Source organism: Sus scrofa, chromosome 15, assembly GCF_054392235.1.
Source record: "Sus scrofa isolate SSC_HxYL_T2T_F1_AM1 chromosome 15, Sscrofa_HxYL_maternal_Yorkshire_Landrace_v2.0, whole genome shotgun sequence".
NCBI lineage: Eukaryota > Metazoa > Chordata > Mammalia > Artiodactyla > Suidae > Sus > Sus scrofa.
This window is the reverse complement of record NC_139397.1, coordinates 144,095,482-144,123,174: the sequence shown is the minus strand read 5'-3', so window position 1 is coordinate 144,123,174 and position 27,693 is coordinate 144,095,482.

Genomic DNA, 27,693 nt, shown 5'->3' with positions numbered 1-27,693 from the left:
GCTCTGTGGATCCCTATCCCAGTGAGAAAATCATTAACTGGTGATAATTGTATTTTAAAAATAAACCAACTATTTAATGTTACAAGAAATTGTGCTAAGGGCCCATAGCAAATGGAAAAACATTCATTCAAGAATATCTACTAAATATTGGTAGGAATAGCAAAGAGTCTTTGGTCTTTGTGCTATGACCTCCCCTCCTCCCCAGATTGGCGTTAAGTAACAGAAGCTCTGCTCTGGGTACATGTGGCCAATAACACAGGACTTTCTTACCCCCAACTCCCAGTCTAAAACTCACCTTATCTTTTCTTAAAATTTTAACAAATTTTTTTTGCTTTTTAGGGCTGCACCTGTGGCATATGGAGGTTTCCAGGCTAGGGGTCGAAATGGAGCTACAGCCACCAGCCTACACCACAGCCACAGAAATGCAGGATCTGAGCCGCATCTGCAGCCTACACCACAGCTTATGACATCACTGGATCCTTAACCCACTGAGCGAGGCCAGGAGTCAAGTCTGCAACCTCATGGTTCCTAGTCAGATTTGCTTCCGCTGTGCCACGACAGGAACTCCTGAAACTCACTTATCTTTTAGATTTATATACAGATCTTGAATATCATAGTCAGCATATCTAGGTATGGCCAGAATAAAACAAATGAAAAAAAAAAACAAAAAAACAAAAAACAAAAGACCTGCATCTCTCTCTCTGTGGTCCTATGTTAGTTTTAGAAATGGAGAAAAAAATTATTGCCATAACATTTTTTTCTGACTTATATTCACTTTTGATGTGTGAGCATGCAAAGATTTTTTTTTTTCTTAACCCAGATAATGTTACTTTGAAAGAAACAGTGTGGAGAATTGGTCCAATGATTGAATAAGATGGTCTGTGATCAGTACAAAATTTTCTTTTCTAAAAACGTTCTGAATAACTTCAATAAGCACTTTCTTATTTTGAAAATCATCTTTTAAACTAGCTTCAAATATGTCCTGATCCTTGAAGAGCGTTATGTCTTCCGAATAATCCAAACGTCTTCTTTTGACAGTTGGTGTAAATGAATCATCTCTAGTCCAGATTCTGGTGGAATGCAAGGAGACAGGAAAAGGAAGGCATGCATCTAGCTAGTGTCTGGATGCACTCCTGCGCAGAAGCTCGCCAGGTGTTTGGAGGCTGCTGAAATTTCCAAATACTTTGGGCAAGACTGGCTGCCAGATTAGAAATGGAATTAACTCCTTCAAAGAAGCAGAGAGACCTAGGATTTATTCAAGTCTCTGGTTTGCCAATACATAAATGTCTCCTGGCCGGAACCCCATCCATTAGCTGTGTAAACAGGATCTTAATATTTCATCCTTGTAGTGCTGGGACTCTTAACATGATGACTATTGATGATGTAATAAATTCCTTAAAATGAAGCTCATAAGGTACAAGCTCCTGGTCTCAAAAGTTAGAACTTTGTAACAACCATGGTATATGGAAATCTATGTAAAGCAACATGATCCATTAAAAAGATAATAGGCGTTGGAAATAGGTAGCTAATCCTAGTGTTTTTATCTCTGTCTGCCAAGTCATGATCTGCCTACATTTCAATTTTCACATCTCTAAATTGGAAATAACATTTGTTGAATTGATTTTTAAACTGCTTTGCAATGTCATGCAAATGTTAGTTAAGGGAAACAAATAATTTTCAAAATTATATTATTCCCGAACTTTATAGGTTTTTTTTTTGGTCAGGTGATAATGAGGATTCAAAACCAAAATCTCAAAAATGACTCCCTTTTGCTGTGCTAATTTTTCAGCAAATTAATCTCCACGCAAGAAAGGTCCCTTCTTTGTTCTGACTTTTTTTTTTTTTTTTTTTTTGGGTCTATGGCCTCTCCCTTAAGTTCATTTTCAACATTTAGAGGTTGCTGTAATTGTGCCTTAACTGGGGACTCTTTGGGAAAGTTGGTCATGGATATTCCATTGACCAGACACAAGAACAAGGATAAGACAGATGCTTGGATCCTTTACCTTCTCCCAAATCTCTGCCTGCCCCTTCCCATGTCCTTCTTCTGAATCACCACATTTCTGATTTGGTTTTGTCTTCACATGCAATTCGAACAATATTGTCACACTTGTAAATTTAGCTCATGAGGCCCATGAGGTCAAAACAGAGGTGTTGTCACCTGCCCCATATTTTTCATCCAGTCAACAGAATATCCTCAAACTTCTTTCCTAATTGAGGTAGCTGTCTTAATTAGCTCCCCTGACTTTATGATCTTTCCAGGTCAAACATTTTTATATTACCTTCAATGGCAATATTTGATTCATTTTTTTAAAATTACAGAATGTAGAGGAAATTCTATAAAAGATCAAAATATTCTGAGGGATCCTGAAGTTCTATTAATATCCAGATTATTTTTTCCCCAAACATCGTATAATTTTGGACTTAACAAATTACATTTTTATAAAGTGATGAAAAGTTTTCAGTGTATTTTTTCCATCAAAATATCAATTACCTGCCTTAACTTCAGATTCCAATTGTAAGGCCACAAGATATTTTCCTTTAAGTGGACTTGGAATAATGGATTCCAATAATATAATGGATTTTAATAATATAATTATGTATTATTATTATATAATATATGTAATGTATTTACAATGTGTTGGAACACAGGCCTTGAAGCCACCTTCTCTGGTCAGATGACTGGTGAATGTGGTATTCTTCATTTCCATGGAGGAAGTTGATTCAGCTCTAACTCAAATTGTGACAAAGAACTTTTAATAGACACTTGCTACTTAGAGTATGGACCAGGCTTTGACAGCATCAGCATCCAGTAGGAGCTGATGATAAGGTCCCACCTCTGCCCTCCTCAACAGAGCTTACATTTTAATAAGAACCCCAGGAGTTTTATGTACACTCAAGTATGACCCCTACTGGTTTGGAGGACTCTTTGCATATGATACACCATAAGAAATTCTCAGAAATGTGAAGTTAGAAAGAATAATTTATAAGAATTAAAAGTCCTGAGATCGTGGGTGATGTCAAAAACCATTAAATATTTGTTATTTCAGTTACTTGTTTTTAGACCCAAGTGCTCAGACTCCAGATCTCTAATTGGGAGAATAACTATTATGGATTAGGCCATTCAGATATCATCTAATTCAAATTTTGGGTAATTTACTTCCATTTGTCTTTATTTTTATTTTTATTTTCATTTTTTTTTTTGGGTCTCTCTCTCTCTCTCTCTTTTAGGGCCGCACCCACAGCATATGCAGGTTCCCAAGCTAGAAGTCAAATAAGAGCTGTAGCTGCCAGCCTATGGAAGCCACATGTGCGACCTACATCCAGCTCACGGCAATCCTGGATCCTTAACCCACTGAGAGGGGCCAGGGATTGAACCTTCATCCCCATAGATACTAGTCAGATTCATTTCTACTGAGCCATGATGGGGGCTTCATACTTCCATTTTTAAAAGAGGGAATTTGTAGAGTTCCCATCGTGGCTCAGCAGAAACAAATCTGACTAGTGTCCATGAGGATGCATGTTCAATCCCTGGCCCCGCTCAGTGGGTTAATGATCCGGTGTTGACGAGAACTGTGGTGTAGGTTGCAGACATTGCTTGGATCCCTCATTGCCATGGCTGTGGAGTCGGCTGGTGGCTACAGCTCCGATTTGACCCCCAGCCTGGGAACCTCCATATTCCACGGTGTGACCCCAAAAATACAAAAAAAGAAGAGGGAATTTGTGGTAAAACTGAAAGAGTAGTATTATATAGATGGAATTTATTGTTATGTGCTCTTGTTATGTCCTATATATAGAGTGAAGCACTGAAAATGAAAAGATTAATCGAATATGACACTTGTCCATATTAAACCTTAGTTTAGTTAAGAAGTTAGAAAAGTAAACGGATTATTAAAATATAACATAATATCATAAATCACCTTCTAGAGAGAAACACGGTATACTTAAATCACAGGATATGTAACATGGGAGCATATAGGAGGAGCTCTTATAATTCCCTGCTGAGGCGGAAAGTTTGTTTGGCGGGGTCGACATGAATAGGAAAAAAAATTCAACATTCGCAAGAAGACCATAGAATAGAAGGGTCTTTAGAAATATGGTTTTAATTTTTTTTTTCTTTTTTGGGCATCCTGCAGCATATGGAGTTCCCAGGCCAAGGATCAGATCCTACCTTCAGTTGTTACCTACAACACAGCTATGGCAATGCCAGATCTTTTTCACCCACTGTGCTGGGCCAGGGATCAGACCTGCAGCCTGGAGCTGGACGCCAGCAATCCCATTTCACCACAACAGGAACTCTGAAGGTTGGACTCTCCAAAATTAAAAAAAAAAAAAAATCAAAACATGTATTTGTCAAGTACCATTTTATGTCTGAAGGCAAGGGAACAGGATATTGTCAAAAGAGTTGCCCCAGAAAAAGTAAGCATAATAACATATGTGCACACACACACACACAAACACACACACACATTGAATTTGGCTCAGTTGCAGAAATGTTTTATAGGGTCTTTGTCTAGAAAATCAGAAAGGGTGGTGGTGATTTTCTATGCAAAGGAAACACCTTAGTTGAATTCATGGCATTTGAGAGAATACCATTTTGTTCATTTATTCGTCCAATGCTATACATTGATTGATCCCCCACTACGCATTAGAACCTGACAATAGTCAGCAAAATAGTGTCTCTGCTTTCATGAGACTTCTATTACAGCAAGGGAGGTATGCAATCTAAAACTGATGCTATGTGCCATAAAATGTTTAAAGACAAGGAAATAAATTCATGGAGGAAACAGCACTATTTTAGGAATAGGGGTCAGAGGAGGTTTCTAGAGAGGATGTGACATCAACTTGAGAAGAAATGAGGCCCTGAGGGTTTGGGATGGAAATGCTATAAGATTTGGTTGTGATGATTGCTGTACACCTATAAATGTAATAAAATTCATAATGTAATTTAAAAAGAAGAAGAAGAAGTGAAGGAGGAGGCCAAGAGAAATCCAGAGAAAGCACATAGCAGGGAGGAGGGCCCCTCCTGTCTTTGGTGTGTTGCTAAGAGGCTGGGGTAGACTGATCAAAGTAGAGAGAACAGAGGAAAGCAGAGGTGTAGCTGGGGTGGGCGTTGAGGATGGATCACAGGGGGCCTGGGTGGTTGTGGTAAAGACTCTGACATGACAAATAGGCGGCCAGTGGAAGGTTTGACCAAAGGAATGAAATATGTACTGAAAGGATACCTCTGATTGTTAATATGAAGAACAGATTGCAGCCTAAACAGTACAAGGAAATACATAGGATTTTTCAGTATGGAAAAAAAAAATTGCAAGTATGAGCTTTTCATAAGAAAATCATATTTAAATGCAAAAACACAGACAGGCTAAAATGGAAAATTTAAAAGAGGTACCATGGAAATACTAAGCATGAGAAAGCTGGTGTGACTATTTTAGCATTAGTAAATTAAATATTTAGAGGAAGCATTATTAGAGAAAAGACAGATGCCTCATAGTAACAGAAATGTCAATTCTGCAATAAGAAGTAATGAAACTAACAACAGTATATATAGCTAGCAATAAGACTTCAAAGTATATGAAGCAAAAATAGATTAAAAAAATAGATAAATCCACAAATCCACAAATAAAGCTGACGATTTTACTACTTTTTAAAAATGAATACTGAATAAAGTCATAAGAAATTAGTAGAGATATAAAATATTTGAACAACACTATCAGACAACTTCATCTGATTGACAAATGAGTAACTCTCTACCCACAATCACAGAATTCTTTTCACGTGCACATAAAACACTTAATAATGTATTCTATAAGCTGGGCCATATAAAAATCCTCATTAAATATCAAAGGATAAAAATCAAACACAGAATGTTCTTGGACCACCAGGGCAAATAAATTAGATAGCAACATAAAAGAAATATGGAGTTTCCATCATGGCGCAGTGGTTAACGAATCTGACTAGGAACCATGAGGTTGCGGGTTCGATCCCTGCCCTTGCTCAGTGGGTTAAGGATCTGGCGTTGCTGTGAGCTGTGGTGTAGGTTGCAGAGGCGGCTCGGATCCCGCGTTGCTATGGCTCTGGCCTAGGCCGGCGGCTACAGCTCTGATTAGACCCCTAGCCTGGGAACCCCCATATGCCGTGAGAGTGGCCCAAGAAATGGCAAAAAGACAATAATAATAATAAATAAATAAAATAAAATAAAATAAAATCTACCCTTAAAAAAAAGAAATATATGTGAAAATTCCAAAAGAGTTGAAAATTAAATAACACATTTCTAAATAACCCAAGAATTAAAGAAAAAAAAAGAAATTAATACACTAAGATAAGGGTTAAAATACAATGTCAAAAATCGTTTGGGATGCACTGGGAAAAGTGATTAAAGAGAAAATTATAGTCGTACTCCTGATTAAAAATGAAGAAATGTTTAAAATCAATGATTTAAGCTTTCACCTTGAGGAACTAGAAAAGGAAGAGCAAATTAAACTCAATGAAAAGGGAAGAGTAAAAATAATACAAATAAGAGAAAGAATTAATGAAATAGGAGGCATATAACAAAAAATCGGAGTTCCCATCGTGGCTCAGTGGTTAACGAATCTGACTAGGAACCATGAGGTTGCAGGTTCGATCCCTGGCCTTGCTCAGTGGGTTAAGGATCCGGCATTGCCGTGAGCTGTGGTGTAGGTCAAAGATGCGGTTCAGATCCCCAAGTTGCTGTGGCTGTGGTGTAGGCCGGTGGCTACAGCTCCGATTGGACCCCTGGCCTGGGAACCTCCATATGCCATGGGAGCAGCTCAAGAAATGGCAAAAAGACAAAACAAAACAAAAAAACAAAAAAATCAACAAAATAAAACAGTTTGTATAAAAAACTAATAAAACTTATTAATGCCTAATTAGCTTAGGAAACAAAAAACAGAAATTATAATCAAAAATAAAATGTTTTTTACATAGTCTATAAGCATTTAAAAGAGACAAAAAATAATTTAAATCCTTATGCCAATGAACTCAACTGTTTTGTCGAAGTGTCTGAATGCCTTGAAAAGGAACACAAGTTACCAAAACTGATAGAAGAGGAAATAAGAAAACTGAATAGTCCAATATTTATTAAAGATATTAAATCCTTAATTAAAAACCTTCCCCAAAGAAGCCCATATGGCTCTAACTTGTGAATTACATTGAACATTTAGGTAAGAAATTATAACAATCTTTCATCAACCATAAAAATAAAAAAACTCACATTTGACCTAAGCAAAATTAAAAGTTTTACTCATCAAAGAACACAAGGAAAATGAATAGCAAAGCCACAGGCTGCAGACCATTCTTAGTAATACATATATTTGACCAAACCTGGCAACCTGAACGTGCAAAGAACTCCCACCAAATGATTGATAGAATTTATCTAGGCTTAGAGCCCTCCCTGTGGCAAGCTTTTCAGCAGCTTGTTATAATATTAAACCTGTCCTTATCACTTGACTTGGAAATTCCATTTCTATGCATTTTCCTGAGCAAAATGAAAATACAGAGCCACAGAAAAAAAATTGCACAAGAATGTTCATACCAGTCTTTTAAAAAATGATAAATGACCAGAAAGACACTAAATAAACAAAAGGTGGCCTATTCATAGAATGGAATACTACTCAGTAACAAAAATGAATGAATGCAGCAACCAGGATGAATGCCAAATATTACACTGAGCCAAAGACGTCAGACATGCATGAGTAGATAAGGCATGGGTCCATTAATTTGAACTCCAAGACCAAACAAAACTAGTCTCTGATGCTAGAAAAACGGTACAGTGATTGTCTATGGCTAGCCAGCCGGAAAAAGGGAGGGAGAAGACGGGAATTTTCTAGGCTGATGGAATTATCCATTATCATATTTTGGGTGGTTGTTCTGTACCTTGTCAAAACGCATCTAACTGAACACTCATGAACAATTCATTTCCTGTAATGGAGATTAAACCTCAATAAAGAAAAGCAATTTCTTTTTGTCTCTCATGGAATCTATCCCTCCTTGTTCCTTCCCCACATTTTCTAGTAGAATTACATAATAAATAAATAACAACAGAAAGATTCTATTGGCCCACTATGACATAATCAACCTTTATAGTACAGAGCTGTCATGCTTCTATATTTTTACAGGTTCTGAGGGTTTAATAATTTTACTCTCTTTCCACAGTGAGAGGTACAATGTTCCTAGGTATTTAATTTTTGGGGGTGTGATTTCAAAAGGTATTGTATATTTGTCTTCCTTCTAATATTCTTTGTTGGTGTACAGAAATGCAACCGATTTCTGAATGTTAATCTTGTATCCTGCTGCTTTGCTGTATTCATTGATCAGTTTGAGTAAGTTTTTGTGTGGCATCCTTAGAGTTTTCTATATACAGTGAGAAGTGCAATCTTAATTGTCTCAAATGCATAGCCACCTTCTAGGGCTACCTTTGAGCTGCGTCTAAGAAAGAGCCCAATGGGATTTCGTGTCCCTTGCTGAAGTGTCGCATAAAAACCTGAATCAGAACCTAAGCAGGGCATCTTACAGCAGGCTCTGTCCACTAACACAGACACTAGTTAGAACCTGCGTTTGGAGCGGCCAGTTTAAGTTCTGGAAGGTTGGCACAGGTGGGGTGTCTAAGGATCACAGGGAGAATGGGAAAGTGTTGTGTGCAAATATTTTGAGGAATTCAAGGACTTTCTCCTCTTTTTACAACAGTTTGTTTCCTTTTAGTTTTTCCCCACTTGAAATATTATCACCAAACCTCAAGGAGGCGCCATCATCCCATAGTTTCTCACTGGCTCTTCCCTCTTTGCAAACAATACATTGCCATTTTCATGCAAGCTGCTGCGCTGATTTTCTCCCCAAATTACACTTTACTATTTCATTGACCTTGAAGAGGAGTGGTCAGTGACCCAAGCAAAAACACATTTTCTACCATGACCTTGGGCTCATTTTCTCTCTCCTCTAACACATGAGGAACTTTGATATTATCTATTTAATTGCCTTTTTAAAATGCTGGCTTGAAAGATGAAATTGGGTTCACAGTCCATTAATGCGTTTCAACCTACAGTTTGAAAAATGTACTCTCAGGTTTTACTCTCTAATGTGGTACCTAGGAGTCAAATAGAGCTACCTAAATTTAAATTAATTAAAATTAAACATTGAAAAAAATTAAGTGAGATTACAAGCTCAGTTCTGGGAGTTCCTGTTGTGGCTTCGTGGAAAGGAATCTGACTAGTATCCATGAGGCCGCAGGTTCGATCCCTGGCCTCACTCAGTGGGTTAAGGATCCAGCATTGTCATGAGCAGGATGTAGGTCGCAGACTCAGCTCTGATCCAGTGTTGCTGTGGCTGTGGTGTAGGCCAGCAGCTACAGCTCCAATTAGACCCATAGCCTGGGAACCTCCATAGGCTGTGGGCACAACCCTTAAAAAAAAAAAAAGATAAAATAAAATAAAATAAAATAAAAGTCCTGTTATGTAGTTGCGCTGTGTGTATGCTAGGACTCAGTGGTCACATGTGGCTAGCAGTTCCCATTTTGATGGCACAGTTATAAGACATTTCCCTCTTTACTTAAAGTCTCCCTATTGTTATTACTTTTATGTTGAGGTACACATACAAAGGTAACTAAAGGGGCATTTTGAGCAGGCAGAAATAGCTCTCACAGTCAATTAGAACTTCCTTTTTGCCGCGGTGCAGAATTCACGGGTTCGGTAAGCACTGTTAATACTAAAGCAAGAGAAAAAAAATCAAATGGAAGAAAAATATACATTAAAAATATTAAAACAAAATTGGCTTAAGTGTTCAAATGCAGCAATTCTTTAAGGGTGAAGCTCCAAAACTTACATTTATTTAAAAAAAAAAAAAGAGAGAGAGTGGATGTGTTACCGAAAGTGGGTTCTGGCTCCTGGACCACTCTATTTTCTTTGGAAAGGAAAGCTTGCTTTATTTTGGATGCCAACAATGGGGTGGGTGGGGCGGGGCACTCTGTCCAAAGGGCTGACTTCTCCCCGCTGACAATTAGTGGGCAAGAGCTTTTATTGGCAGAAGGAGGGGGCCACACGCAGAAACAGCACAGTCTGATCTGAGGCTCATCTTGAAATTGGTCCTGTGGTGGTCTGACCAGCGTCATCTTGATTGTTTTAAGTGCAGTTCATCTTCAGTTCCAGGGGCGGTTTGTTCCTATTTCCTTGAGGCCAGTTCTCGGAACTGTGGCAGCTTATGTCACGGCTACAGTCTGGTCATCAGGTAGTGAACGTCTTCCTCCGAGTGGGGGGTCTCAGTATCTGCAAGACAGCTCACAGCTTATGGCTCAGAATATTAGCTACAGCCCTTGAGCAGGAACGAAAGGTCCTTGACTTTGCTTAATGACTAAACTATTATTATTTGGTCTCATTTGACGGTTTCTTTAGCTCCTGCATTTTCTCCCTTCTCTGATTAAACTTATTCTTTGACTAAAGTGGGTTTTTTGGGTTTGTTTTGTTTTGTTTTTTTAACAGAGAAAAGGCAGGCAGAGGCGGGGGTAGGGATGGGAAAAACCATAAGGTTCTGCTCCATTTCAGGAGTAGTTATTAAAATATCGTGGTTATGGGGCATCTATTTTTTTTTGACAAGTTCCAGATAATTTTTACTTGCGCTAGAGTTTCACCACCACTGATGGGATTTATTTACCTATCAGAGTATATTCCAGCGATTTTAAAGTTAAAAGTTTCGAGTAGCTATCCCTGCCTCTCCCCCATTCTTCATGTTTCCTTAAGGAGGAAGAAACTTCTCTTCCCACCGCGGGTAAAGAATGGGAAGAACATTTCTGTCCTCTTTCATTTTACTCCTGTTCTCATTTCTCCCTGTGGGAGGAAGCACGGCTTTTCTGACTAGTGACATCGGGAGGGGGAAAAAAAAAAATCGACTTCTATGTCTTAATCCCTTCAAGATTTTGTATCACTTTGTGAGAGGCTGGTCCCTAAGGACAGATATCTTTTCTACTGATCAGTCCAGTAATCCTTTTTTTTTTTTGTATTAAATTAAATTAATTAATTAATTTTTTTCCATATCTTCTTTCTTTTTTTTTTTATTTTTTTTTCCCACTGTACAGCATGGGGACCAGGTTCTACATACTTGTATACATACTTTTTCCTCCCATTGCTGCGTTGTGATGTAAGATCCTTACAGTTCAGTCATCTCATCAGGGCATGTCAGGGAACCCCACTGTGACCAATGCTTAAGGCACATTCTCCACTTCAACCTTATTCCCAGGAAGGGTGGTAATTTGCTCCTTACCCAGTAGGTTCCAAACTCACGAGGCTGACGCTCTCAAGGCCTGCCTAACATGATGGAGCAGTGGTCAGGAGTTAAACCTGGGTCGACTGCTGGGAGGGCGGACTGCTCAGCGTTTTGGTTTTTTGCTTTGACATCTACCTTCCGCTGTGCACACCCACATCAGCACTATTTTGACCATCATTGCTTCCTAGGCAGAAAACAAATGAAAAAATAATAATTTCTCCTCCCTTTTCCTGAACTGAAGAAGTGTGCTTGAGCTGTGGGAGTGTCTTCCTCATCCAGGCCATGCTCCGGAGTGTGGAATGGCCATCCGTGGGGAGCTGAGAAGCAAAGACCTCCCTGCATAGTCACTGGGACAGATGCTCCGTTCGTTCAGCTTGGGAAGAGTTCTTTTGTGTCTCATCAGCTCTCAAGTGATGGAGGGGGGTTGTCACGTGGCCAGACAGGGTGTTCCCTCATTAGCTCAGTATCAGGAGAGATTTATCCGAAAGTCTAGACTCCTTGGAACAGCCAGCATTGGTGAACATTTTTACAAGTTCGTATTCTGCTTCACTTTTTAGTTTTTGCTACAACCCCCTCACGTCATTGGTCACAAAAGAACTTAGGCATGGGGATGTCTGATTTTATAGCTTCTCACAGCACCATACAGTTAAGTACTAGATACTAAATGAAATGGATCAAATGGAAATCTGACAGCAAATATTATTGGGTTTTTTTTGTTTGTTTGTTTATCACTAAGGCAAGATGCTGGTACTAAGCTGACAGACTTGTAGTATACAGCTGAACAACGCATTATTTTTTTATAATGTCAAAGCCTCTTTTCTTCAGCTCCTCTTCCTGGAGTAGTATTCCTTGGATCTGAGACCTCTAACAGCCTTTCAGCTAAAAACCCAAATCCCGGACAACATTTTGATGAAAGGTTAACATTGAATATTTAGTTGTTAAAACTGCATGTGTTAACGTTATTCCTGAGAATGAAAAAGTATTTTCAAATGTTCTTTAATTCAACTTCACAGGAGTCCTCACAGGAGAAATAGCCCATACAGAACGAATCAACTCTCCTGACCCCAGTCCCCCCCCCCCATTTTCCTAAGGGAAATAGTGAAAGGGTTCAGTTTATAATGGCTCATCACTCTTGTCAGTAGTTTTGATAGGGCTTCTTTGGCATTAAATTCGCTTTGTGGATATTTGTAACAGCAGCTCAAAGCACGAGAAGCCAAGTACTTTGCATGACAGCCCTGGTAAGACTATGCCCAGAAGAGGGGTGCTTTGATCTCGGTGCCATCTGCAAAGGTGTATCAGGTAGGAGGCAAAGTTCTTGCATCAGCTCTTGTGCTCTTGTTCCTCACCAGCTGGCAAAGTCAGAGTCTAGAGCAGCAGGAAGTTTGCAAAGCTCATCTGATTTCTGGTTCAGAGACCCATTTAAAAAAAAAGAAGGACATCAATCAGTTTTGAATAAGGTCAATACAGAAGCTGACAAGAAGGAGACAGGTGTAGAGATTAGATTTCAAATGAAAGCAGAGTCTGCTAGGGAATCATATAGCGTGTATATAAGTACATTTATGATTAAGCATAGTTGGCACATAGTTGCATGTCCTAGCTATGGATATACATGTCACGAATACATTCTACATGTCTGTTTTATTCAGAGGCCTAATATATGCAGCAATGTGGAGCCCAATTTAAAAAAAAATGCCAGAAGCTAGAAACCTCAACCTTTTCTTTTTACACTATTCAAGGCCAACACATTCACCAGTACCCTCTCCATCAACAAAATCACAAATAATTCCAGCTTGAAGCAATTTTATATATATATATATATATACACACACACACACACACACACATACATTCTTATAATTCTTATATATAAAAGCATATATAATTCTTATATTTATAAGATTCTTATATATATTCTTATATATATATGACATATATATACATACATATGATGGAGTCTCTTTGCTGTAGAGTAGAAATGGCACAACATTGTAAATCAGATATATCTTAATTTTAAAAAAGAGGTAATCAAGGCAAAAAAGAAATCTATGTGAGGTCACCTGGATAAAAAGAAATATTTTCCATTTAAAAATACCTTTAGGGGGTTCTTGTTGTGGCTCAGTAGTTAACAAACTGGACCTGTATCCATGAGGATGCAGGTTCAATTCCTGGCCTTGCTCAGTGGGTTAAGGATCCGGAGTTGCCATGAGCTATGATGTACGTCACAGACATGGCTTGGATGCTGTGTTGCTGTGGCTGTGGTGTAGGCAGGCAGCTACAGTTTTGATTCAACCCCTAGCCTGGGAACCTCCATGTGCCATGGGTATGGCCCTAAAAGACAAAAGACAAAAAAAAAAAAAATACTTTGAACTTGGACTCTGGGAAAATAATCTCTTAAAGTTCTTGTTTGTACTCTATAAACCCAAAAGTTTCGGTAGTTTCATGATTTATGATAATAATTTTCTTTGCTGTTATATAACATCTAACTGTACTAATGACCTCATAATTCAACAATATTATATCAATTACTTTTTAAAATCTCCGATTGAAAAATCATGAACTTCATCTTTAGGAATAGTTCAAATTTGATGAATGTAGGTGGGGAAAGTTTTTAGTCTTCCCTAATATAAATCTGAGACATTTTGTTCTAAAACCTATTTGAATTCCATATTAAGAGCAATTTCTTTTCATTTCTGCTAACATAACAGACTTTAAACATGTACACAAGAGTTGAAAATTGCCTCGTTTATTTTAACACATCAATACAATTCATGAATATCAAAAAAAGTCCTAACTCAAAGGACATCTAATGAACACAGGTTAGGGCATTCTGTCTTGGGACCTGAAAAGTAGACTCCAACCACTGAAATAAATCAAAATTAAACTATGATTCAGCAATGACCAATGACCCCAGACAGGGCAGCTCTAAGGGAAGCCACGGAGAGTACAAAGCTTCCATTTAATATCTTCATGATCTGAGCTGTTTTTTCTCCAATTCAGAGGACCTATTCCAATTTCCTTGCATGTTTATACTTTACCCTCCAGCTACCATCACCTGTTCTTTAGAGATGCTCACGGAGGGACATCAAAGTCTGAAGAACACCGTGGGCTGCCATCCTAGAGGAGCCAGCCCTGCTCGAAAGTGGCAAGAGGATTGTTTCCATGTCTTGGCAGTGTTCTATTTAGAAGCATACCTGGTAGTGATTAATTGCTCTAGTTTCGAAAAGATTTCAAAACGTGGAGCTTCCACTTACTAGGTGTGTCATGTATGTCTTCAGACTATTGAAAGGACTCATAAGACTTCTCAAAGTTTACTCGGTGCAAGGCTGTGAGCAAAGGATGCAATAAAACAATAGTGAGCCACTTTACCTACCAGGCAGTCTATTTCATCATGTTAATTTAATTTAATTTAATTTTTTTTTTGGTCTTTTTGCCATTTCTAGGGCTCCTCCCGTGGCATATGGAGGTTCCCAGGCTAGGGGTCTAATCGGAGCTGTAGCTTCCAGCCTACGCCAGAGCCACAGCAACACAGGGTCTGAGCTGAGTCTGCAACCTACACCACAGCTCACGGCAACGCTGGATCCTTAACCCACTGAGCAAGGCCAGGGATCAACACCACAACCTCAAGGTTCCTAGTCGGATTTGTTAACTACTGAGCCACGAGGGAGACTCCACATTTATTTAACTTTACAAACGACTCTTTTATCCACCCCCTCGCCCCCAGCTATGTGGTAAGCAGGCACTTGGTGAATAGTAAGCAGGAATTGAGTGGGTGATAGGGTAGATGGTAAGTTCACTATACGGGATGTTTTGTGGCCTGCTGATGTGCCACATCTGGGTTTCTTAATCAGATGCCATCTAAGCAGGAAGCCCCTCGAAACAGTCTTTCTATTTTAGTTTTGGTGATTTTCAATACGTTTTCTACTATTACAGGGAAGGCACATCCAAACCCAGAGTAGCGACCCCAATAAAAGCTCCTCAGTACTTTTCTGATGCTTAGTGGTGAAGGTAGACACCCACTGAGAGCCTTAGAGAATCAATTTTTATATTTCCTTCAGTTTTCTTGAATTTATGAAAGCTGGGGTTACTTGAAACCAAACATTCCCTCGTATCCATTGTGCTCAGAGACAATAAGACAGGAAACATCATGCTTAAAAATTAATGCTGTTAAGGTTTTTGGGGGTGCTGCCAGTATCTGTTCATAAAATTAGTCAATTTATTTTTTTTAAATTGTATTGAAGTATAGTTGATTTACAACATTGTATTAGTTTCTGGTGTACAGAACAGTGATTTAGTTATATATACGTATATATATACTTTTTCATATTCAGTTATATGTATGTACTCTTTTTCATATTCTTTTCTACTATGATTTATTACATATTGAATATTGTCCCCTGTGCTGTGCAGTAGGTCCCTGCTGTTTATCTCTTTTATGTATAGTAGTGTGTATCTGTTAATCCCATACTCCTAATTTATCCCTCCCCATCTTCTTTCCCTTTTGGTAACTATAAGGTTTTTTTTTCTACATTTGTGCATCTGTTTCTGTCTTGTCAATAAGTTCATTTGTGTCATATTTTAGATTCCACATGTAAGTGATAGTACGTGATACTCGCCTTTGCCTTCTGACTTACTTCACTTTGGATGATAATCTTTAGGGCCACCCAGACAATAAGTTAATTTTTTGATTTTTTTTTTTTTTTTGTCTTTTTGCCTTTTCTAGGGCCACTCCCTCGGCACATGGAGGTTCCCAGGCTAGGGGTCTAATTGGAGCTGTAGCCATCAGCCTACACCAGAGCCACACCAACACGGGATCCGAGCTACATCTGCGACCTACACCACAGCTCACGGCAACACCGGATTCCTAACGCACTGAGCAAGGCCAGGATTGAACCAGCAACCTCATGGTCTCTAGTTGGATTCGTTAACCACTGAGCCACGATGGGAACTCCATCAATTTTTTGATTGAACATCCTATAGTCTCAGGAGTCTCCTGCTTAGGAATTTCCCTTATAGACTGTAACAATGAGGGGTTAAATAAAAGTCACAAGGATGGGCCACTGGCATTTGGCAGGCTTTATAGGGACCAGTTTCCTGTTCCTAACCTAAGCAGCAATGATTTGCAACTTGATTCTGCATTTTGGATGTCTCTGGAACTGATTCTACATTTTTAAATCAGTTCTCTTTGTCCTTGGTTTATATCTTGTTCCTTTTCCATTTATCAGACCCGCCCACCCCAGGTACATTGCTTCTAAGTTCCATTAGGAAGCCTTTATAATTGATTATCTCAACCCCTGCATGACCTCAAGTAGAACTGCCTCAGCAGTCAGCTTTGTACCAATGGTTCTCTATCCTTCCTCCAGAACAAAGCTTTAGTCATTTCACATGAATCTGGGGCCCTTTCAGTAAGCCTGCTGATTGTGTCAACTATACCAATTATGCTCTTCTGGATTACTGCAAAGACGCACAAAACTGCACAAAGTATACTCACATGAGGCTTGAGTAAAGGCAAAGGATCTACTAAGGAGGAGAGAGAAATCACAGTCAATGCTTCAGCAAGTCCGAGGCATCTAACTATACCTTCCAAATTTCTTTGTTTCACATGGAATATGCTTTGTGTCTGGATGGTAAACTGCCACCACACACACACACAAAATGCCTTGATCTCAGGGAAGTTGTAGTTGTATCCAGAAAAGTTTTTACTGTCATTGCTGTTTATATCTCTCAAGTTGTGTAGCCAAAAACAGGCTACGTGATCAGCTTTAATAACAGAAGTTATGAAAACATAACAGAAACAAGACATAAACCATTAAATTTATACATTTTCTATAAGCAAAGCTGACCAGTTGGTACATGATGCCTCCTTTGTATGTTCCAGACTCCTAGCTTAAAAATGCATTAATCATGAGATAGTTCATTTTATTAGCGTACAGACAAGGGTCAGCTCTACGGTTGCAGGTGTCCGCAGAGATAAGTGAAGCAAATAGAAATAGACAAGTTGAGATCAACTATCTAATTACACACCAGCTCTAAAGCGATGACAAAATGCCCAGGTTTGTTGTGTCTCAATTTCTTCATATACAAAGTAATAAAAATAATAACTAAAAATAACCTGATCATGTCATGCTTAAATGCGATAAAGCACAGACATTGCTGTGTTCAGTGTTGAACAAATAGTAAACACAACTTAAAAATAAAGTGACACTCCAGTATGTTTTCTGTATTTGTCATGATCAAAGCACTATCTTAGGCTGGTGATGTCACACCAACACTTTAATTTGGCACAGCGACTCATCACAGCTCCTCCTGGAAATCAATCTGTGAGTGAAATCAGGAAGGAAATATACAAGATGTCAGAATCATGAGTTTTACCTACCTTTGATCTCCAGTCTATTTCTTTCCCTTCCCTCATTTTTCCAAATTTTGATTTTATTCTTTGGCTGAATTTAAGGCCCTATGTATTCAGAACTCTACTTGCCGTAGAGCTGGGACTGCTTGGAGAGAAAAGATATCTGCCGGTAAATAAGGCAGCTCTGTTGTAAGCAAGAGATTGAAATAAAAATTATATAGACTTTCTTTTATTGAGAAACAAGGGACATTATCCAAGGCGTGTCTTCAAAAAAATAATCGCATTTGACGTTTTTACAAGGCACATGGGGCAATGATAATTTCTAATACCGACCCCCTTCATTTATTCATTAATCATAATTCACGTTGCAATATACACATGGCCAAACAGAATTAGACATAAAACAATACATATCTAGTCTAAGCATTCTTTTCCTACTTCTCTCATCTTTCGGATGGGGCCCTGGTCCTCCCTTACTGTGTGTACTTATATGCAGAGGGAAGTCTGATAAATGCAATAGCACGGTTGACCTTGTGGGATGATGGCTTCTGGATGAAATAGGAGCAAACTGGGCTGAGGGTCTTTCCTTGCCTAGCCTGATGTGGGCCAAAACTAGAAAATCACACACCTCTAATATCAAATTCATATTTGGAGTTCCCATCATGGCTTAGTGGTTAACGACCCTGATGAGCATCCATGAGGATGCGGGTTCGATCCCTGGCCTCACTCAGTGGGTTAAGGATCTGGAGTTGCCATAAGCTGTGGTGTAGGTCACAGACATGGCCTGGATCCTGTGTTGCTGTGGCTGTGGCATAGACTGGCAGCTACAGCTCCGATTCGACCCTTAGCCTGGGAACCTCCATGTGTCACGGGTGTGGCCCTAAAAAGACAAAAGACAAAAAAAAAAAAAAAGAAAGAAAGAAAGATCAAATTCATATTTTACCATATGATAAAGTGAAAACTATGCTGGATTTAAACATGTATATAAATTATTTTGGAAAAGTTATTGTGGACACGCCTTTTCTCAAATGAAATTGACATGGAATTCCAAGGCGTCGGCCACAGACTAATGAAATGTTCTTCTTGGCACAGGGATGGAAGGTCTTGAGGTTGGACCTCTCAAAGTCTACCCCCACTCAGGGCTTTAGTTCAGAAAACCTTAAAACTAGAGCCACTCTGTGGGGTCAGACTCTCACAGGAAGGAAGTAACAATAATAAGAATGATGCCGCTGCATTATCTTTTGCACTGCTCTGCATCTCAGAGCTAGAGGGAATATTCGCAGTCATGGTCACACACATTTAGCAGCATGTGTGTTAACAGGCACAGATCCCACTTTGAAAGGGCAGGATGTGGTCCTCACTCGTGGGCCCTCCCTAGACTGAAACCATCCCAATGCATGAACCCACAAACAAAACATCCGTGACTCTGATTTAGTGGCCCACTTAAACCCTTAATTGCGTTGTCGCTTCACTGGGTAGACAAGGAACTGTAGATCTAGAGTGATTATGTGATATGTTTGAGAGTTCTCACATCTGAGACCACTTCTAAGTCCTTTCTCTTCTGACTAGTGAAAGGAATCTCAATCTGAGTGGAGAAAAACCATTGGAAAATAATTGTTCTATTTTACATATGTTGGAGGTGCAGCATTTTCAACATGAAAAAGAAATGAATCTCTTGAAAAATGAAGCAATAAAAAGACCTACAATGCAGAAGCCCAAAGTTTTGAAAAAAATTGTTAGACTCCATACACTTAAAATAACTCTTTTGAAGAATAATAAAGTTATTCCTAACTACTGTGCTAATCTCGTCAGGGTACTGAGGGAATAAGACTGGTCCAAGGCCCACCCCACACCTTTTTTTTTTTTTTTTAATGGCTACACCTGTGGCATATGGAGGTTCCCAGGCTAGCTGCAGCTGAGGCCTATGCCACAGCCAAGGCAAAACCAGATCCTAGCAGCATCTATGACCTGCTCCACAGCTTGCCACAATGCCAGATCCTTAACCCACTGAGTGATCGAACTTGAATCCTCTGACACTTTGTGTGTTCTTAACCCTCTGAGGCATAAGGAGAACTCCTGGGCCAGATATTTGGGTAACACCTAAATAGAAGATCTGGGTTTGGATAAAGTTACTTTAGAATTCCTATGTAGGCATTCCTATGCTTATCCAGGAGGGCGCGCAATCAACCATGTCCTTTAAACAGCGATCACTGACTTTCATTTTCATCCAGAACTGTCTTGCTGATGCTGCAGATGCCTTAAGAAGGTATTTTGTAAGAACATCAGACACAGGCTCCTATTTTTAACATTGTTATCTATGGCTAACAGGTGTAAGGTGGGCTGTGACAGATCCCACCCCTTAGAAGTAATTACAGAAATTAGAACGCAGAAATATTTAATTGGGGCTTTGTTCCCGTGTTCTCTTTCCTTCTTCTAGAAACATCTTCAGTTGGGCCAAAGGTTCTTGCTTAATTAGTTGGTATAGAGACAGAATAGAATAACTCAGAGAGATTTTCAAAAACACAGGGCAACATAATAGCAGTTAGCCTCATAATTGCAAAAATGTATTAGTCTGTGTTCTTATATTCAGAGTTAATTTGGGAAATTTCTTCATGGCTTACCAGCAATAAAATTGTAAAAGTGAAGAAAAAAAATCCCCCACCCCCCAAAAAAATCCTTAAAATGATTCCCCTCATTTAAATGTAGTGATTTTTAATTTCAGTTTTTGCATGTGACTGAAATTTTGACCCTTGGAGAGGCTTGGATTTTTCTTAAGTAAGGAAATGTTAGAAAAGAAGAAAATGGGGCTTAAATATTTGAAAGTTGCTTTATTTCTTATGTTTGAATAAGGGTATATTAACTTGGCTTCTGAAGAGACTCAGTGGGGAAATGAAATTTATGATGCTTATTACTTCTTGCCTACTTATTAAACTTATTTTTTTTTCAGAACCTGTGGTTTCTTCCCTGGTACCTACACCTAGAAATGCCTTTCCTCCCAAATAAGTAATCTTCTTCCTTCTCACTAAGAAGTTAAGTCCTTCGAAAAGACTGGTTATTCAGGAGAGCAGACTGACATTCTAATAGCATCACTAGGAATTCCTTAATAAGATGTAAAATATTTTCTCAACACCTTAAGGAAGAGTAATTATTTTAGACAATTGTTCAAAGATAATGACTATAACATGTGCTGATGTCCCACTGCAAATATTAAAGTCACTCTTAGCACAAATCATGAAGTTGGGTTATGTTGTCATTTGTGCTGCCTGCCTTTCCCATCAATGCTCAGTTCTAGGTGTGGAAAAACCTTGAGGCTGCAGGTTTATGTCTTCTAGCTACTCAGTCAAACTTGTTTGGAGGAAACTGCCAGTATATGCTGAAACCCTCTCTTATGAATTTGAGATTAATCCTGTTGCCCTAAGGGTGATATCTGGAGTTCTATATCTCAGAGATTGTCTTCACCTGAGTGTCTCATTATTTCAAACCCAACACACAAGACAAAACAAAACAGATGAACAAGACCACAGTTCCCCTCCATACTTCCTGCACTAGGATCTCTGTAAATATTCCCTCGTCTACACTGAATGAGTATCTTCCTCTACACCCAGTTACCGAAATCTTGTTAATGGCCTTTCCCCACCCCAACACAATCTGACGCTGACTCTCCTTAACTCTATCTCCTTTATTTTTGCCATATATTCTTTTTTCCATGTCTTTACTTGCTCCCCTTTCTTTTTGGGTCTCTCCTGTATTGCCATGAAGTCTCCTGGACTCAATGCTGTTGCAGTCAATTTTTACATCAAAGCCAGATCAATCTTCCTAAACTCTGGATTCTAGTTTGACCATATCATCTGTTGTAAAACCTTCATTGTCACGTCCCACAATCATTAACTTCAGGGTGAAATCAAATCCCCTTAGTAGAAAACAGGAGAATTTTCTTTTAGGAGCCCTTGCTTTTTCTTCTGCCTATAGTAGAGACTCTTACAACCACCCTCCATTTAACTAACTCGTTGCATTAATAATCTTTATACTCATAGTCAAGGAAAAAAAAAATCTTGACCCACAGTCAAAGAAAAGCTAAAGACTGATGAATGAATACATGACTTAAAAAAATTAAAAACTGGGGTGCTGGGGTGCGATGGAATTGGCAGTGTCTCTGGAGTGCTGGGATGCAGGTTCAATCCCTGGTCTGGTACAGTGGGGGCACAGTGGGTTAAGGATTCAGAACTGCATCACTGCAGCATCTGCGGCATAGGCATAGGTTACAACTTTGGCTCAGATCTAATCCCTGGCCCAGGAACTCCATATGCCATGAAGCAGTCCAAAAAAAAAAAGAGAGAGACCTTGAATGTATGTTTCCCCTACTTTTCCAATTAACTAACTAGCCAACAGTCCTTGTTTGTCTTACATAAGAAGGCTTCTAATACATATTTAATTTTTCAAATTTACTCTATGCTCATCTCTTTATACACACTGATTCCCTGGTTGAGAATATTTTCCTTCCATGTTACTGTCCTTCCCTTGTCATCTTTTCTTCATTCTTTGTAAGTAAACTCAGCCATTCTCTTCTATCAAAGGAACCCGTCTTTTCATCTAATTATGTTGCCTCTTACTGTTTATAGGAGATGATTCTGTAGATTCTTATTTGAGAAACGTTATAAGAGCAAACCAGTTTTTATAAATGTGTGTAAGTGAAAACAAAATAAAATAAAACTCAATCTCTAACTGCACTGTTTTCATTGTCTCCTGAAATCCTCCAAGTGGGCTATTTGTGACTTTTCCCTGGAGGGAATGTTGAATAAATCCTATACATTTTTCGTATTGCTCTGAGAGAAAGCAAAATCCTACTGTAAATTTCAGTCCTAGGAATAGTTTCAATTTAGAAATTAAAATGTTTATCCTTGTTTAATAATTGTCTTAGTCCATTCTGGCTGCTATAAAGAACTACCATAGACTGGGTGGCTTATCAACAACAGGAATGTGCTTCTTACAGTCTTGGAAGACAGCAAGTTCAAGATCAAGTTGTCAGCAGATTCACTGTCCAGCAAGGACCTGTTTTTTTGGTTCATAGATGGCTGTCTTCTCACCATGTTTTCACATGGCCAAAGAGGCAAGGGAGCTCTCTGCAGCTTTTTTTTTTTTTTTTTTTTTTTATGAGGGTCTTAATTCCTCAGAAGTTTCTACCTTCATGACATAATCGCCTCTCAAAGGCCCTCCATTTCTAAAATCATCTCATTAAAGGGGTAGATTTCATATATTTTGGGGAGGGCACAAGCATTTGATCTACAGCTGTAATCAACCCACCCAATTTCATTTGCATTAATCCTCCCCTCTGGCAGCGTCAGTTTGAGAAATCCTCAGAGGAACAGGTGGTATGGCCAGCCCACTCTCTCTTTCCCACCTGATATCCTCCTCTTCTTTCTCCTCCCTCCCTCCACTGCAACTTCTTGGACATATATCTGAGACTTTCCAGCCCACAGTAGAGCAAGTCTGGCATAGGAGAAAGAAAGTTACAGGATGGGATATTTCTTACCTGAGAGGCTGTGAGCTACTGTTGGTGTTCTCAGAGAAGGAAGAACTTCTGATTGGAGCCTCTTTTAAATTTATTTTCTGGTTATTTCTCTATCATGCACACCTCTGACCATGAGAGTCACAAATCTTCCCTTCCATTTCTGCCTCGACACTGTTGGACGTAGCTTCCTATTCTTCAGATTTCTTAGGGATGGGTCTCTGACAATGTCTTCATTGGACCTTCCAAAGTCCAGAAGTAGGCGTCAAACACACTGAATGATTTCCTTGAATTCTCTCCTACTCTTCCCACTGCACCTTTTGCTTTCCAAGGAATGCATGGTGGCCTCACACCTTATTTTGACATTTATATATTAGCAAGGATCCAATTGACCTATCTGCAACCTAAGTCAATACAAAATTATAGTTAAGATCCCAAAGTTCAGAGTCAGAGACCTGGATTTGAGACTTTGTACCATTATTTTGAACTGTATGATTTCTGGCAAGTTATTGAACCACTCTAAGTCACCTTTTTTTCCATGGTAAAATCAAATAATGATAGGATCTATTTCATGCATTGATGAGAAGGATAAATTATATAAGTCAGGCAAAACAGTTAATACAGGACCCAGCAATAGCACTAAATCTATTTTAGCTGTCAATAAAAATTATCAAGCTAATTATTACTATCAGGGGCCCGGTCTCAAGCATGTAGGCTGCAGTCCTGTGTGGTTAGCATCATGTTAACGCAATAATTAAGCTTTCAGGCAGCTGGCACAGTTGCTATAATGAAATGCACACAGTAAATGTGGGGATATGAATCTGAATACCATATGGCCTATCACACCTTTCTCTCAAATATCCACAACGTCACATTTTTTTCCTGACCTGAAGAGGACACACGAGATGAGTTTCTTTCCGTAAGTTTTGCCTCCAAAATTAGTCAAAGACAGGTAAAATTTGTTTTTTCCAGATAGTGGGAAAATACAGGTCTTCATCATGCTTCCTTTTTTGTTTCTAAGCCTGTACCTGTTGCAGGCAAATTTAAAGATATGGATTTCCAGATAATACAGCAAAGTAATTGTGTATTCTTTGTGATCTATAGTAATATATTTTTTCCAAGAAGTCTGCACCATCTATAAAGAGTATTTCACATCAAGATAAATTCCTTTGACTTGTTATGTGATATCGTTTGAAATTTAGCATTGACTGCGGAGTGAAAGTCTTGTTATTTTGGGTAAGGCCTGAGGTTGCTTTTGTATCAAAGCTATTATCTATTTTCCTATGTGATTTTTGAGCTTTTGGTGCTGTGGCCAACTGGAGACTCTAAAGAATGCACTTAGTACTGGCATTAATTTATTGTTTTGAGTCTCTTAAAAAGCGAAAGCCTGCCTTGTGATTTAAACAGTGTAGAAGACTGAGAAATGATGAGGTTAAGTCCTCCATAGAAAAACAATTTTTTTTTTTTTTTGTCTTTTTGCCTTTTCTAGGGCGCACCCGCAGCATGTGGAAGTTCCCAGGCTAGGGGTCGAATCGGAGCTGTAGCCACCAGCCTATGCCAGAGCCACAGAAATGCCAGATCCAAGCTGTGATTACAACCTACACCACAGCTCGCGGCAACGCCGGATCCTTAACCCATTGAGCGAGGCCAGGGATCAAACCCGCAACCTCATGGTTCCTAGTCGGATTCGTTAACCACTGAGCCACCACGGGAACTCCAAAAAAATATTTTTGCTTTATTCTTCAACCACCCTAATTTGGTTTTCAGAAACTCTATGCTGAGACATCGATGGCTGATCCCAGAAAGGTCAATGAACACATGGTTTTTGCTCTAAATCTCTTAGCACTACAGTTGCTGGATCAAAGTCACCAGTGGGAGGAGTTAAATATAAGTTTATCTCCAACTTTATATGCAGTAAAATAGTCCCTGTGTCAATTCTTATGGTCAGTGTTACAAGAAGATTGCAGCTCCGTGGGCTTTGCGTAGGACAGAGAAAAAAAGAAAACAAAGAATAAACGCCTACTGTTAAGTTCATAACTATTCATTATTAGAAACATATTTTCCTGACTTGCTAATTGCACTTAATTTGACCTATTCAATAAAAAAATTGGCATATAGAAAGAATAATTTGACTATTAAGCTATTTTGAAAAAAATCAACAAGTTCAAAAATAGTTTTCCTAAAATCTACTCAATAGTTTGTAATAATTCTGTATGGGAAAAAGGAATGGATATATCTATATGTATGACTTATTTACTTTGGTGTACAACTGAAACTAATACAACATTTTTAAGTCAACTATACCTCAATAAAATTAAATTAAAAATAAAAAAATAATTTTCCAAGGGTAACATATTTTTTTTTCCCCAACATGAGTTATAACATAATCTCTATGAATAACTCATTCAGAAAATGTCTAGGAGTTTATTAAAATACATGTTTAAGATACATAATAAATATGTACATTCAAAAGAGTTGGTACAGGTGAAGATTCATCCACGAATGCAAGACATTTGTTCTGGAGTCACAGTGCTTCTGGTTGAATCCTGGCCCTCCTGTCTCCAAACTGTTGGATCTCTGGGAAGTTATTCAACCTCTCAGATTACTGTTGCCTCACAGGAGAATGATATTCAGTTTATAGAACTACCTGGACTATAACCTTCTAGATGAGATAATTGTGACCATTCACAAAGAAGACTCTTCTCTAAATGTCTGAATGTTGATTTTTAATTATGTGAAATCTCTGATGTAAAGGAGAGTGGCAGTGCTACTCTTGTGGGTTGAGCAGGACAACAATTCTCTTGACAAAATCTTTCTTAATCCCCTTGTCAGAAACAGGTATGAGACCGGATTTCATCCAGAAGAACAAATCATATCTTCCCAGCTCACAAACATTCATCTCTAGTTTGAACCAAAGGTTTAGCTTTGTTTGCATTATACAATTTAACCGAGGCTTGACATATTGTAGAAATGTTTCCAAACAGAACTATTTAAGATCATGAAACCAAAACAGGTGAATGATGGCATTTTTTATATCATTACTTTGATACTATAAAGACCCAGACAACTCTCCACTATGAGGATATGACTTTTACTATAACAACGTACTTCAGAAAATTGAGGGATATTAGTTGCTAGACGTAGTTTCAAAGGAAGAGAGTGAGTCATTGAATTTAGTGTAATGAAAGAGGGAAGCATGTTCTTCGCAACAACTGCCAGTCTAGCCATTTTTCTGGTTGTGAGCTGTCTGTATTATCATAGAGATGAAGAAGGGAAAAATGACAACTGATGAAAGAAACAGGAAGGCTTAGCTTGATGAGAAAAATATTTGGAAAGAACCTACTTCTGCATTCAAATATTTGTCAAAAGGATTGGACTTGCTTAAAATGGTCCCAAAAGACAGAAGTAGAACCAGTGGGAATTTGTTTTTGTCCCAACAAGGGAAGGTTGACTGTCTCCGTGTACAGTAATGCTAGATTGGTACTATAATGGAATGACCTATCTTGGCAGTAGATGAGCCGTGAGCGCATTCATAAGCATTGGATGGTGTGAAGGTTTATCATCAGAGACACTTCGGAAAGTTAAGGGGGAGGGAGTAATATTTGTAATTGTAACAACAGGACAACAAATATGAATGACATTGTCTGGGGCCACTGTGGAGACATGGCCATCCTGTCTTAGAGCTCTCATGCAATTCTGTTGTTCTCTGAGCATGTTGTCAGGGAGTTTCTCTTCATAGACGTCCCTGATAGCCTGATAAAAATGCTTAGCTAATGGAATCTGGGAGTGAGGAAAAAACCAAAACAAACAAACAAACAACCCTGAAACATTTGTAAGCAGAAAGATTTAGCTTTTGTCTCTTCCTTTCAACTCTGTTTTATTAGTTGAACCACCCCCAAACCCCTACACTTTTCCCCATCCCACCCATTATCTCTGTGCTTCTCAGGGATCGTAGTCTGAATTCTTCCTATCCAGACTCCTTCACGGAAGGAGCATCCACACTTAGAGATAACTTAAAGACTGTTCTCTTTATCCCCAAATGTCTTATATACAAACTCTCATTATTCTAATTCAATAGTTAAATAAACTATGAATCAGGTGCCAATTTATGCTCCCTCTGCAGTTGATAAATCCTGTCATCTCTCTTAACCTTTCTTTTTCTTTTCTTTTTTCTTTTTTTTTGGGGGGGGCGCCCCACAGCATGTGGAGTTCCTGGGTCAGGGATCAGATCCAAGCCACCATTGTGACCTAAGCTGCAGTTGCAGCAACGTCGGATCTTTAACCCACCGTGTAGGGGAGGGGATTAAACCTGTGTCCCAGCGCTCTCAAGATGCTGTGGATCCCATTGTGACAGAGCAGGAACTCCTCTCTTAAATTTTAAAGGTTTTTTTTACCTCTAAAAATGATGGTTCTTATCCTAATATAGTTCCACTAATTTGGCATTTTGGCAGTGACAATCTGCAAAAACAAGGGGAGGGGGCAGGGACAGAAAACCTGACAACCCTAGGATACAGAAACTAATTGAGGAGCAGTTAGGCACCAATACCAGGCAAGTGAACAGTCAGTATCACAG